Below are 13875 nucleotides of genomic sequence, written 5' to 3' on the forward strand. Positions count from 1 at the left end.
CAACCCCATGGACTGCAGCATGCCAGGCCTCCATGTTCTTCACTATCTCCTGGAGTTTGCTCAGATTCATGTCTATTGAGTCAGTGATGCTATCTAACCATCTCATCCTCTGCTAATCTTCATGATGAGACTCAATGGACCTCTTCATCTCCAGCACGTGGAAACTGAGGCCAGGGAAAGTAGGGGAACTTTTCTGAAGTTTCCCAGCCAGTGGAAAGATAGGGCTAGAATTTAAACCCAGGCAGACCACTCCAGAGGCCCTGGTCCTAACCACTACCCCATACAGCCTTCTCATGAAAGCATTTCTTCTATGAGTATGAGAAATAATACAGAGGGAAAGCTAAGCATTAGACCCTGAGGTGGCAGAAGGGGGCAGTTTTGGGAAGCAGACTGATAGCTGGACAGTTTTCTTCCTATGGGCTGAGCTGAAGCATGGAATTTGCATGATGCCCCTGGGAGGAGTTGATTATGGGAGATGTGGGCAGCTTACCCATCTCTCTTTTCCCCAAAGCTAAGTTGATAAAGTGCAACCCCAGAGCAGGTTTAAAATTCAGGAAACTAATTCTGCTTGCGACCAGGGCATGGAACAAGAGGGCCACTTTGGAACCCAGTGGAACATGATCTTGTAAAGTCAAATGAGTGTCGCTGTTTCTCCCTGGCTGAGACTTGCCAATTCACCGTATATCCTACAGCTCATAGATGTCACTTCCAGCTCTAAACCCAAGAGACATTCCAGAAACATCCAAGGCAGCGTTGCTGATAATCGTCGACTCCCACCCGAGACAGACCACAATATTGCATCATGGGTAAAATGATTACGGATATTCACACAAAAGAATATTACACAGCTGTGAGAATGACGAGCCACAACTATATGAAACAACATGGATGCATTTGAGCAAGTCAATGTCGAGTGAAATAAGCAAGGTGCAAAAGCCTACATAAAGTACAACATTTTATAAATTTTTAAAAAATTCAAAACCAATTATTTAGAGATCGATAAACATGAGGTGAGATTTTAATGAAAAATAAGCAAAGAGGTGATAAAATTCAAGACAGAACCTGTGTGTGATTAGGTCAGATGAGCTGAGAAAGACAGTACTCAGGACACTGATTACCTGGGGTGGGGGTTGGGATGAGGAAGGAATCCTTGGTGACCTCAGCAGCGTGGCTCACTTTCTACTTTCTCAATGGGGTGGTGGGTCTGAGGGTGCTATTTAAACACTTTTGACTTAAAAAAATTTCATATTCACTAATAGTGTCTTTTGGGCTTCCCAGATGGCTCAGTGTGAAAGGATCTGCCTGCCAGTACAGGAGATACAGGTTTGATCCCTGGCTTGGGAAGTCCCCCTGGAGAAGGAAAAGGCAACCAACTCCAGTATTATTACCTAGGAAATCCCATGAACAGAGGAGCCTGGCGGGCTACAGTCCTTGGGGTCACAAAGAGTCTGACAGGACTTAGTGACTAAACAACAACAATAGGATCTTTTAAATGTACTAATTAAACATAATGAAACCAATTTAAAAGAGGCAATGCCTGGGGGAACTCAGGCTGAAACCCCACCCCCACCCCACCCTCAGATCTCCTCCAGCTCTGTCTACAGGGGATTTTGAAGAATGTAGAAATGCTCTCTGAACTGCAGTTCTGTCTTCCTTCTTTCCTTTTTGGATTTGCTCTGCAGTAACCAAGAAGCTTTGGGCTTCCCGGGTGGCGCCAGCAGTAAAGAGCCTGCCTGCCAATGCGGAAGATGTAAGAAATGTGGGTTCGATCTCTGGGTCCAGAAGATCCCCTGGAGGAGGGTGTGGCAATCCACTCCAGTGTTCTTGCCTGCAGAATCCCATGGACAGAGGATGCTGGCGAGTTGCACAACAGGAAACTTTACTGTATTTGTAATTTTTCTCAAAGAAAAATAATGATGGCCACAGATACCATCATCTTTCCTTACTGCAGCCTTTAGGGCAATACATTGATGGTGACCACAGGGCAAAGCAGATATAAAGGCAGGTAGAGAATTCTAGAACCTCCCTTGATAAGAATACAAGATCCCTCTGGGAGTGAAGAACCTAGTCCTGCTGGGGGATGTACACTTTTAATGAATGAATGTCATAGACTCATTGGTTTATGGCAAAAACGGTTTTAAAACTTCTTTGTCAAAATAGCTTTAACCAACTACAGACAGACATGGAACCATTAGGGAACATACTCTTTATAGCGTGGTCCAGCTAAAAGAAGTCTTCTTCCTCAGAAAATCTTAAAAATAGAAAAGTACCCAAACCAGCACTTTAAAATCTACCCAATCCAGCCTTAATATTATTACAATGGCCACTATTAGATCATCACTGTATAATAATAATGATAATAATTCCACTAGGCTTTACGTTTCATGAAGGCAGCCATGTTTGGCTACTTCCTGCCCTCCCAACCCCCAAATCATATGTTCCCAGTGCCTGGCATAAAGTACTCAATAAATTTTGTTGAGTTGATGATAATAAACTTTAAATGATGATTTCTATTACATTTTCATGGTTTTCAAGATGTCTACCTGTATACTATCACATTCTCATAATATGTCATAATGAGGGGCAAGAGGAGGGCATAGATGCTGCTCAGAAGGACAGAAGTCCTCTTAAGTGCAAACAATAGAGCTGTGGCTGACAGCATCCTCATCTCCCAGAGCCTAGGCTTCTGGTAAACCCGAACTCCAGGCAAAGAACTGAAATGGACCATCATCAACTGCTTGTTATGTGCATAGCTCACCAAAGCCTTGAGGTGGGTAACATAGTTGCTCTGGTGTCTCCCAGCAAGGGTTGGGTGGAGAAGAGAGCTTTCATTTTTAGCCTCTCTTTCTCCCAGATGTCTGTGCACTGAGGAGACTTAATTAGCCACAACCAGATGAAGGATGGGAAAGGAAACTCCCTTGTCATCACAGAAGAGACAGACCCATATGCTCAATGATCAGGACTGGTAGGGGTTGGAGGATGGACACCCTGCCTCCTTGACCCTGGACTGGGGTCCATGAGACATGTGCCCCACACTCTCTCCCAGAGACCCTTCAACATGATGATCCCAGATGCCCATGGTGGGAACCACTCAAGAGAGTACCCTAAATTGGCCTCTTTCTCCTCCCTCCCCTTCCCTGTCTCACTCCCCTCCACCCCTACCCATGCTCCTAGGACACCCTCCACCACTTAACAGACAAGTGCTCAATACTTGTCTCAAAGTCTACTTCTGGTCTAAGCTGGAAGGTAGAGTGGGCATCGATTGTTCTGGCTACAGCACTCAAGCCCTTCCCTCTGAAGCCCCTTGCTCCTCTCATCCTGTGGTCTGCTGGGCTGACTCCACCCCTACCCAGCCTCCCCACCCCACCCGACTCCCATCAGACTCCAAGGGCAAGCTCTTGACCCAAGCATCCTATGGATCCTTGGATGCTTGACCCAAACATCCTTGGTCCCACTTCCCTTAGGGGGCCATAGCAGCTTACACAAAGTGTGTAGACCAGGGCTGGTAGACTTTTCTGTAAAGGGCCACATGGCACATATTTTCAGTTTTGGGAGCCACGTAGTCTATCTCAGTTACTCGGCTCTGCCTCAGCTCCAAAGCAGCCTTAGACAATACACAGACAGGAGTGTGGCTGTGTCCCATGAATTTGAATTTCATGTAATTTTCATACGCTACTACTGCTCTTCTTTCCTTTTTTCACTCCAACCATTTTAAAGTGTAAAAAGCATTCTTGGTTTGTGGGCCATGCATAAACAGGCAGTGGGACTGGGGTAGACCCTAGATCCGTGACAGAAGTTGAACCAGCCCAAGACAAAGACCATCAGCGGCAGGATGTCTACTGGGAAATTATGAAAGAGGCAGCCTTTTCCTTTCGAGGCTGCGAAGCTGTAAAGATGTAGCATGGAAATCCCAGGGGATAATATGGAGACACCCAGCTTCAAGACCACACATAGGACAGCAGATTCCAGAGATAAGTGGATTGGGCTGGAGTGGGGAAGAGGGAGAGAGATGGAGAGAATCTAGCAGTGATGACAACATTTAAGCCCCAGGATTCAGCCATGCCCGAAGCCAGATACTCTTGGATTTTCCCTTTCAAGAACTAATAAATTCACTCATTTTTGCTTCTGCCTTTTTAAACTGGGTTTCTGTCACTTGCACCCCAAAGAGTCCTGAGTAACATAGTGAGGATTTCAGAAGAGGCTTCCTAGAGAAGGTGAAACTGGAGGTAGCCTTAAAGGACAGATGGGGGTGGCGTGCACCTCTGCAAAATTGCTTGCGACTTGTCTGTCTCACTTTCCCATCGATCAGGCAAAACACTATTAACTTGGATTCCAGATGGCTTTGTATTCATAATTCTGTAGAACCTCAGAGGTAGGCTCAATATTTCCTGTCAGACTGAGAGCACTAACAAGTGGTGCTGTATGTGAGGCAGAATAAATCAATGCCTTTGTAGGCTAGGCTGCTGAAAATCTCTACTGAACCGAAGACAACACACAGGGCCCATGTCCCTGCTTTATGAAACACAGGAGGCTGTAGCATTTTTCCTTATTAATGACAGAGCTGACCAGTGATACTGGACAGGCTCTGCCAGGTTGGGGAGAGGTGGCCCCAGAAAGGGTGGGGCCCCACTTCCCTTAGGGGGCCATAGCAGCAGAGCAGAGGGAGCTAAAGATGGGGATTATCCAGAACATGAGAGGCACTTCCCACCTGGGTGCAGGATGAGCGAGAGTCAACATGGGGGAGCTCAGGTTGGAGGGACGGGCAGCAGGAAGGGGCATGGGAGGCCAGGAGCCTGTCAAACCCAGGAGTAGTCTAGACAATGATTTTTGTTGTTCAGTCACTCAGTCGTGTCTGACTCTTTGTGACCCCTTGGACTGCAGCACACCAAGCTTCCCTGTCTTCACTATCTCCCAGAGGTTACTCAAATTCATGTCCATTGAGTCGATGATGCCATCCAACTATCTCATCCTCTGTGGCCCTCTTCTCCTCCTGCCTTTAATCTTTCCCAGTATTCAGGTCTTCTCTAATGAGCTGGCTCTTCGCATCAGATGGCCAAAGTAGTGCTGCTTCAGCTTCAGTCCTTCCAATGAATATTCAGGACTGATTTCCTTTAGGACTGATTGGTTTAATCTCCTTACTGTCCAAGGGACTCTCAAGTGTCTTCTCCAGCACCACAGTTCAAAAGCATCAATTCTTCAGCACTCAGCTGCCTTTATGGTGCAACTCTCACATCCATACATGACTACTGGAAACCAGACAATGATAGGTGAGGTGAGAATGAGGCAGGAGGGGCCCTTGGCATTCAGAGTCTACCAGAACACGATAGCACCTCAACCTCTACTGTCTCCTGTCTCTCTTGGCTCACTCTGCAGGCTCCTGGGGCAGGCACCTGACTCGTGCCTGCCAAGTAAAGAACAGCATCCTTGGGCCTCAGTGATCAGCTCAGGGATGGCCATGTCACCCAAGATGGGCCAAAGAGAGCTCTCACTAGAGCTGGAACTGCTACTGTTTCCTTTCTGGTCCAAGATACATAGAATATAAATTCAGAGCTTCTAGTGGCCACCTGCTATGATTTAGGGAGAGCCTGTGTGAGAAGAAAGTCAACATAAAGGAAGAAAGAGTTTAGAAGAGAGATTCATAATGACATCACTTGAACCTCTGGATCCAGCTGTTCCAGAATCCAACAACCCTTGGACTTTCTAATAATAGGTACCAATAACTACCCTTCATCTTTTAAACATTGAACCATTCCCCACTACCTAACCAAGAGAGTCTTGACCAATACTGCTATGATGAAGGCTCACGTGCAGGGGGTCAGAGGCTAATTCCACTTTGACTTGCCCCCTCCCCACCACTAGCAAGAGCTAAGGCAGACGAGACCTTTAGGACAAAGTCTAAACTCAGTTTGGCTCATAAGAGCCTCTGGTCTCTGTCTTTCCAGGCTCATTTTCCATGCTCTGGCTATGCCTCCTTTCATTCCTGGAAATGATCCTGCATCTTTCTCAAGACCCTCAGACATGTCATTCCCTGCCTCTAACATTCACCTCTCCTCCTGTTGACATCTGATGCATCTACCTGTGCATCCCAACACACACACACACACACACACACACACACACCACACACACACACTACACACACACTACACACACACACACTACACACACACACACACACATACAGAGGACAAGGTGGCAACCTTTTACTTACATTTTATTCTTGGCTTAGATGTCACTTTTCCTAGAAAGATTTTTGTGATGTCCCCAACCCCTATTGTTTATTCCTAAACAATTCTGTTCTTTTCCCCCTATCCCGGCATCCACTAGACACTGATTAAATATGTGTTGAATGCATAAATGAATGAATGATAAAGTCATCTATAGCTCTATTACTGATGCCTGTCAGTAGGGTATGGTCTCCTGGCATACTGGACACAGACACTATTAATTGTTTATCCAATTTCTAGGCTCTCCTTTTTTGTTAACAGAATCCCTTCTGTTCAGAGTGACAACAGACTCAACTCCAGAGGAAGGCTCATGATCGGCCTAAGCCAAGCAGGATACCCTGTCCCCCACTTCCCCAGTCTCCCTTGCAGCAAGAGTGACCATGTGACACTGCCCCGGCCAATGAAACACAAGTAGAGGTCTCCCGGGGGCTCTTCTCAAAGAAAAAGGACAGATGTTACTGTCCCTGTCTCATCAGCTTTCTTCCTGCCTTAAATGGGAATGTGGTGCCGGGAGCATCAGCAGCCCTCTTGCAACCATGAAGTGACGAACCACCAAACTCTGGATGGCAACTCAGAAAAATGGAAGCAGGCTGGTTCGGAGTGTGGCTGTTGAAATGCTGCACCAGTTCAGTTCTGCTGACCTCTTGGATTACAAACCCCACAGTTTAAGCTGCTTTGAGTCAGGGTTTCTGTAGCCTTCCACTGAAAACACTAGTCATAGATGTGGCATCTTCCTCTTCATGGCGACGAGGGACTGTTGTCTCAACTTACAGTTGTCAACATGACTGCCTTGGAGTTCAGGATTCTCTCTTCCAGGTTCTGAGACTCTGCTAAGCAGAGGAACCAATTCCAGAACTCATACCCTCCTTTCTCAGGCCAGGAAGAATCTCATTATCCATCAATTATTGTAATTATTCCATCCAATTGATCGGTAATCGCCGTGATTCCTAAATGTGGTTTTCCATTAATAATTTGCAATGCATTTATTGTTTATACTCAAGTAAAATAGGCTGATAATAAGACTATTGAGATGGAATCCCCAGGGTCCTGAACATTTACACAGTGCAGTGGTACATGTTTTAATTGTAATATGTATACTGTTTTCCCCCTTTTTAAAAAGACAGTGTTTGCTAATAGGAAATGTAACGATTACAGTTCTGACCTTCAAGTTCCCTGCACTGTGACTGGTAGTCCATACCAAGGGTCGACTACTTGTGCATCAGACAGTGCCATGATTGATTGTGGATGTCTGCAGTGAGCAGGAGATGGGTGAGTAATGGCACACATGCTGGCATTTGTCATCAATGGCTTAAAAACTGGCCTTCTGTTTCTAGCTGTACCAGTTAACCCTAATCCTCAGACAAGACGGGGACATAGCCGACTTCTAGGCAAACACAGGTGGAACAAAAGGAACCCCAGCCTATTTCTAGCGGCACGTGAAACTCAAAATATGGGCTCCTGTCCCATCTTAGGAAGGTAATCCTCAAAAGGGCTGAAGGTTCATAAACCCCATAAACATTTCCATTCGTCACCTGTTCCCAACCCACTCAAAGTTGGACGCGTGCTTTATCCAGAAAACTCGCTGGCACTGAGACCCTTGTGAACGTTCTGTGAAGGATCTGGATGAAGGGGACCATCTGGAGTTTGTACTAAAGCAGCCATCCCCAACCTTTTTAGCACCGAGGACCAATTTCGGGGAAGACAAGTCTTCCACAGACTGGGAGGAGGGGGTGGTTTGGGGCTGATTCAAGCACACTACATGGATTGTGCAGTGCACTTGACTTCTAATCTGCGGTGAGGGTGAAGCTAACAAAATCCCGCACTGAGTCCATTCTCGAATCTCTGCAAGTGGGTCACTAGCTCGGTCAGACCCCCCGAGGCTGTGTTAGGGGAGGTTACTTGTGACAACAGGTGCCTCAGGACTGGGCCCACAAGTCCCTGTCCTTTTCCCAGGTAAGGAGAAAGGCTGAGGTGTGCAGAGCCCTCCGAGCAGGATTTTTATTCAGTCCTGACACCAACTCCTCTGGGTGGGTTGAGATGGATTCCCCTAGTACAAAAAAAAGACACTGAGACTTGAAGGGGTTGAAGTGAGTGAAAGTCGCTCAGCTGTGCCCGGCTCTTTGCAACCCCATGGACTATACAGTCCATGATATTCTCCAGACCAGAATACTGGAGTGGGTAGCCATTCCCTTCTCCAGGGGATCTTCTCAACCCAGGGATCGAACCCAGGTCTCTCGCATTGCAGGTGGATTCTTCACCATCTGAGCCACCAGGGAAGGTCAAGAATACTGGAGTGGGTAGCCTATTCCTTTTCCAGGGGATCTTCCTGACCCAGGAATCAACCCGGGGTCTCCTCCATTGCAGGTGGATTTTTTATCAGTTGATCTACCAAGGAAGCCCTTGAAAGGGTTGGTGGACCCCAAATCACATGGCAGCTGAGCCAGGATTGTTAAAACAATATTTACTTATTTGGCTGAGTCACCTCTTTGTTGCAGCACAGGGGATCTTTAGTTTGTGGCATGTAGGATCTAGTTTCCTGACCAGGGATCAAATCCAGGCCCGTTACATTGGGAGGGCAGAATCTTAGCCACCGGACCATCAGGGAAGTCCTTGAACTTGGATTTGAACCTGTTTAGTCCAAACCCAAGTCTTTATTCTTCCTGCACTAACTTATTCTCCATGAAACTATATGTGGGCGATTAGAAAAAAGCCACCTGAGTTCTTTTTGTGTTTTTAAACTGGGGTATAGTCATTTTACAACGCCGTGTTAGTTTCTTATGTACAACAAAGTGAGTCAGTCAGCTCTACGTATGCAAATCTCCCCTCTCTCTCGGACCTCACTCTCACCCCCATCCCACCCATCTAGGTCGCCACAGGGCACTGCTGAGCTCTTTTTAACCTTGGTTCCCAGCCAGGTGTTCCTGCTCAATCACTCAGTTGTGTCCGACTCTTTGCAACCCCATGGACTGTAGTCTGTCAAGCTCCTCTTTCCTTGGGATTCTCCAGGCAAGAATACTAGAGTGGGTTGCCATGCCCTCCTCCAGGGGATCTTCCCGACCCAGGGTTTGAACCCAGGTCTCTCGCACTGCAGGTGGATTCTTTACCATCTGGGCCACCAGAGACACCAGTGGTAAAGAACCTGCCTGCCAGTGCAGGAGAGGTAAGAGATGCGGGTTCAATTTCTGGGCACCAGCTATAAAGTCAAAAAAATTGGCATTCATCCTTCAACAGGTGCACCTTGGCAACTGAGATAAAAAACAACAACAACAACAAACCTGTTGCTGCCCCAGAAGAACTTAGTGTCACTGGGGAAACAGATATAAAAACTGACAAACCACTGATGTGACAGAGGAGGGGCCAAGATGGGTCTGGAGGCTCAGGAAGCCCAGAGGAGGGGCTGGCGCTCCTGGGGAACAAGGCATCTGCCCCCAGGGAGCAGTGAGGGCACGCTGTCGAATTTTCTGGTGAAGGCGGTGTAGTCTGGGATGCAAGTGCGGAAGCAGACGGTGACTCACCCTGTGTTTAACAGCAACTCTAGTTCGCAACACAAGATCTACAAAAATAAATCCATATGGCCAGCCTCAAGAGCGCCTGACAGTGCGTCAAGTTCCTGACCGCTCTGAGCATCAACAGATCATTCATACATGTCTGTCATCAGATGCTAGGACATTCTTCCCTTCTTTTCACCTGTTCTTCCTTTCTCAACCTGGGAGGAACAATCAGAGAAGGCAGCCAGGGGTGTGGAAGCAGAAGGCTGCTGAACCAACATTTCCATGCAGCTCCCAAAAGACGGGGACTCGAAGGCTGGCATGGACCTGCTTTCCCAGTTTGGGACTCGAAGGCTGGCATGGACCTGCTTTCCCAGTTTGGGACTCGAAGGCTGGCATGGACCTGCTTTCCCAGGTCCTGGGAAAGAGTCCAGCTGTTCACAGCTGCTCTCTGCAGCCTTGGGTGAGTTGTTCAACCTCTGGGAGTTTCCTGGCCATGCACCCAGCGTGTCCCCCATGTGCCAGGCCTTGGGCTAAGTGCTGGGACATCCCAGTGTCCCCCTGGAGGGATGGGCTGGACAGACAGTTAAACTGACAATGGCCAGTGAGGGGAAGGGGGGTGATCACAGGGCCCCTGAGAGCAGGGAGTTGGAGCAGGAAAGCCAGTCCTGAAGGGTCAAGGACATGCAGGATAAGGTCCATAGGAGGGACAAGGGGCTTGGGGAGTAAGCAGAGGCTGGGCTCTGGAGGAAGAGATGACTGGGCTCTAGTCCAAGACACATGTACTAGCTTTGTGTCCTTGGGCAAGCGACTCTGCCTCTCTCTGTCTCAGTTTGCTTCCTCTGAAAAATGGGCTGATGATTAAAGTGACCCATTGAAATGGCAAGAATAACGTGAGTGAGTTCTGCTGCAAAGCACTTACTCCTGGATACAGAGACTATTCTATTACATGCAACACTGGCAGAAACCACAAGAAAGGAGCAGAGCTATCATTTCCAACAGTCGAGGAGAAATGCAGCTAGCAGAGACCTGTCAGATGGGTGGGGGTAGGGAGTCATGTACCTGCATCCTGTGGGGTGTCTGAGCATCCCAGGCTTCCTAAGAGCTGGGCTGTGCTCTGTGGTTCAAAGCCTTGACCACCTGGAATGGATGACCCAGGCCTTCGGGTTAACTTGAGTTGAGATCAGTTCTTGCTTTTGCCAAAGGTGTGAACATCCCCTAGTTAGGCCTGGGGCAGCAGTGAGGGCTGAGGGAGACTGTGGGGAGAAGCAGGGGCTCTGAGAGCACCTCCAGGGGCACAGAGAGGGGACGAAGCACAGCGCACTCAGCCAAACCACCAGAGCCTGCCCCAGTACCCCATCAGAGAAGTCTGCAGCCCAACAGCTAGTAAACACAGGACTTGAAAACCACCACCTTGGGAATTTCCTGGTGGCCCAGGGGTTAGGACTCGGCATTTTCACTGCCAATGACCGGGTTCAGTCCCTGGTCAGGGAACTAACATCCTGCAAGTTGCGTGGTCTGGCCAAAGGAAAAAATAAAAGAACTCTCATGGTTCATGGTGCCCAGCCAAGGAATTCAGTGCCGCAGAAGGTCATGAAGCCGACATACAGAACTGGATATAGAGGCTACAAGGACGAAAATGCCAGAGAGACCCGCCCCTGACGTCAGTGGTGAGGTGACAGGGGCATGGTGATGGTGATGATGACAGATACACGACAACCTCGGCCACCGCTCGCGAGACTGCGCCCACGACCCGGAGACCACACCAGGTGTCTTCTTTTCTTAATCCTCAGAACAACCTGTGAGCAGGCAGGTGAGGGTCACGGTGTCCCCTTGACTCTGAACCTTGTGTCATCTCCTCCCTGTTGCTCGGAGCTGCACCCTCTGCCACCTAACTTGGGCTGTGTGCACCCGACCCTCTGAATTCTCCATTCCTTCAACTCAGGCTAAAGCATGGCAAAAGGCTCTCACTGCTTTTCTTAAATTCAACTGTCAGGATATATAGAGTTCATCTATTTTATTGAGAGTGTCTTCAGAGAAAGCTCATGAAAGTCATAACCCAAGTTTCTCTCTCCCTTCCTCCCCCTCTCACTCCTCTCCCCTCTCCCTTCTCTCCAGCCTCCCTCGCATCTTCCCAGAGTCACTAATAGGATCTAAACCCTTCCCTTACACTGCACCCCTTCCTGAACCGGCATTTTAAATGCTGGTTCTGACTCACAGACCCAGAAAACAAACCTATGGTTACCAAAGGGGAAAGGCGGTGGGGTAGGGGTAAATTAGGGGTTTGGAACTGGTTGATACAAATGACCATATATACAATAGATAAACAACAAGGTCCTACTGTACAGCACAGGGAATTATGTTCAATACTCTATCATAAACCATAATGGAAAAGAATATCTATCTATTATCTACCTATCACTTATCTATCATTTACCTATATATATATATATATCTATCCATCATTTCTCTACCTGGGTATCTATCAACTATCTACCAACCTATGTACTTGCTTATCTATCATCTATCATCTATCTATCTACCTACCAGCTATCTATCTACCTATAATTGAATCACTTTGCTCTATACCAGAAACTAACATAAGATCTTGGCATCTGGGCCCATCACTTCATGGGAAATAGATGGGGAAACAGTGTCAGGCTTTATTTTTTGGGCTCCAAAATCACTGCAGATGGCGATTGCAGCCATGAAATTAAAAGACGCTTACTCCTTGAAAGGAAAGTTATGACCAACCTAGATAGCATATTGAAAAGCAGGGACATTACTTTGCCAACAAAGGCCTGTCTAGTCAAGGCTATGGTTTTTCCAGTGGTCACGTATGGATGTGAGAGTTGGACTGTGAAGAAGGCTGAGCGCTGAAGAATTGATGCTTTTGAACTGCGGTACTGGAGAAGACTCTTGAGAGTCCCATGGACTTCAAGGAGATCCAACCAGTCCATTATAAAGGAGATCAGTCCTGGGTGTTCTTTGGAAGGACTGATGCTAAAGCTGAGACTCCAGTACTTTGGCCACCTCATGTGAAGAGTTGACTCATTGGAAAAGACCCTGATGCTGGGAGGGATTGGGGGCAGGAGGAGAAGGGGACGACAGGGGATGAGATGGCTGGATGGCATCACTGACTTGATGCAGGTGGGTTTGGGTCAACTCTGGGAGTCGGTGATAGACAGGGAGGCCTGGCGTGCTGCAGTTCATGGGGTCGCAAAGAGTCGGACATGACTGAGCGACTGAACTGAACAGAACTGAACTGAACAGAACACTGCAGATCAACTACGCTTCGATAATAAAATGCTGCCTCTGCTTCCACCCACACACTGGCCTCATTTTCATCCCCTCTCAGGTCATCTTCCTGGGCTTTCTGGAGCTCTAAGAATTATTCCCCTTCTCCAGCCCCTAACCCAAGTGACCTTCCCAGTTCTGGCTTCCATACACGACATCTATCTCCTGTCCCCAAACTCCACGAAATATTCCTTCTCTAGCTCTTATTTTCTGCCCGTGGCATAACGGAGGGGCAATTCTCCTCTGTGCGGGACTGTCCCCTGCGTTTCAGGGCCCTCACCACTACCTTCTCAAAGCCAGTAGGTGTCCCAGGCTGGTGACAAGCACGGCCCCTCCTTCCTTATTTCTGAATCCTTCCTGTTGGTGGTGGTGTGGTTGGACACCAGCCATGGCTGACAAGCTCTGTGTCTACCATCTTTAATCTCCATCTTCTCCAAGGTTGCAAGGAGGGACCCCTGGGGTATTTTCACAGTCACAGACAATCTCCTTCTGAACACAGCCCCTTCTCTCCCAGAGGTGACCCCACAGCTGTGCTTGTGGGGCTTCACTGTGATTGAACAGGGTGGTCACCTGACTTGAGCTGGCTGTAAACTCCCTCTTCTAGGAATTAGAGATTGGGAGCTGGAGCTTGCCTGCCTGTGTCTGAGGTGATGTGGACTTGAGAAGTGCGGTGCGTGTGCAGATGGGGCTGCTTTGCAGAGCCCAGAGAGCCAAGATGGGTTCAGAGGAGCAGAGCACCCTATCCTGCTTTCCAACAGAATTCCTATTTTGTTTCGGAAGGCTGCTCTCTCCATAGGACCATAGGCTGATCCCATTCATCCTGCCAGCGATGAGGATTCATCCTGACTCAGAGATGAGCGTGT

The 13875-nt window shown here is 48.0% G+C and overlaps 1 protein-coding gene across 3 annotated transcripts in view; it reads right to left on the reverse strand.

The window, feature by feature from the left end:
- The window catches only part of KAZN (kazrin, periplakin interacting protein), a 1321995-nt gene that overhangs the window by 271448 nt on the left and 1036672 nt on the right, over positions 1 to 13875 (reverse strand). The gene's annotated exons all lie outside the window — the stretch shown is intronic.

Source organism: Ovis aries, chromosome 12 (genome assembly GCF_016772045.2).
Source record: "Ovis aries strain OAR_USU_Benz2616 breed Rambouillet chromosome 12, ARS-UI_Ramb_v3.0, whole genome shotgun sequence".
Lineage (NCBI taxonomy): Eukaryota > Metazoa > Chordata > Mammalia > Artiodactyla > Bovidae > Ovis > Ovis aries.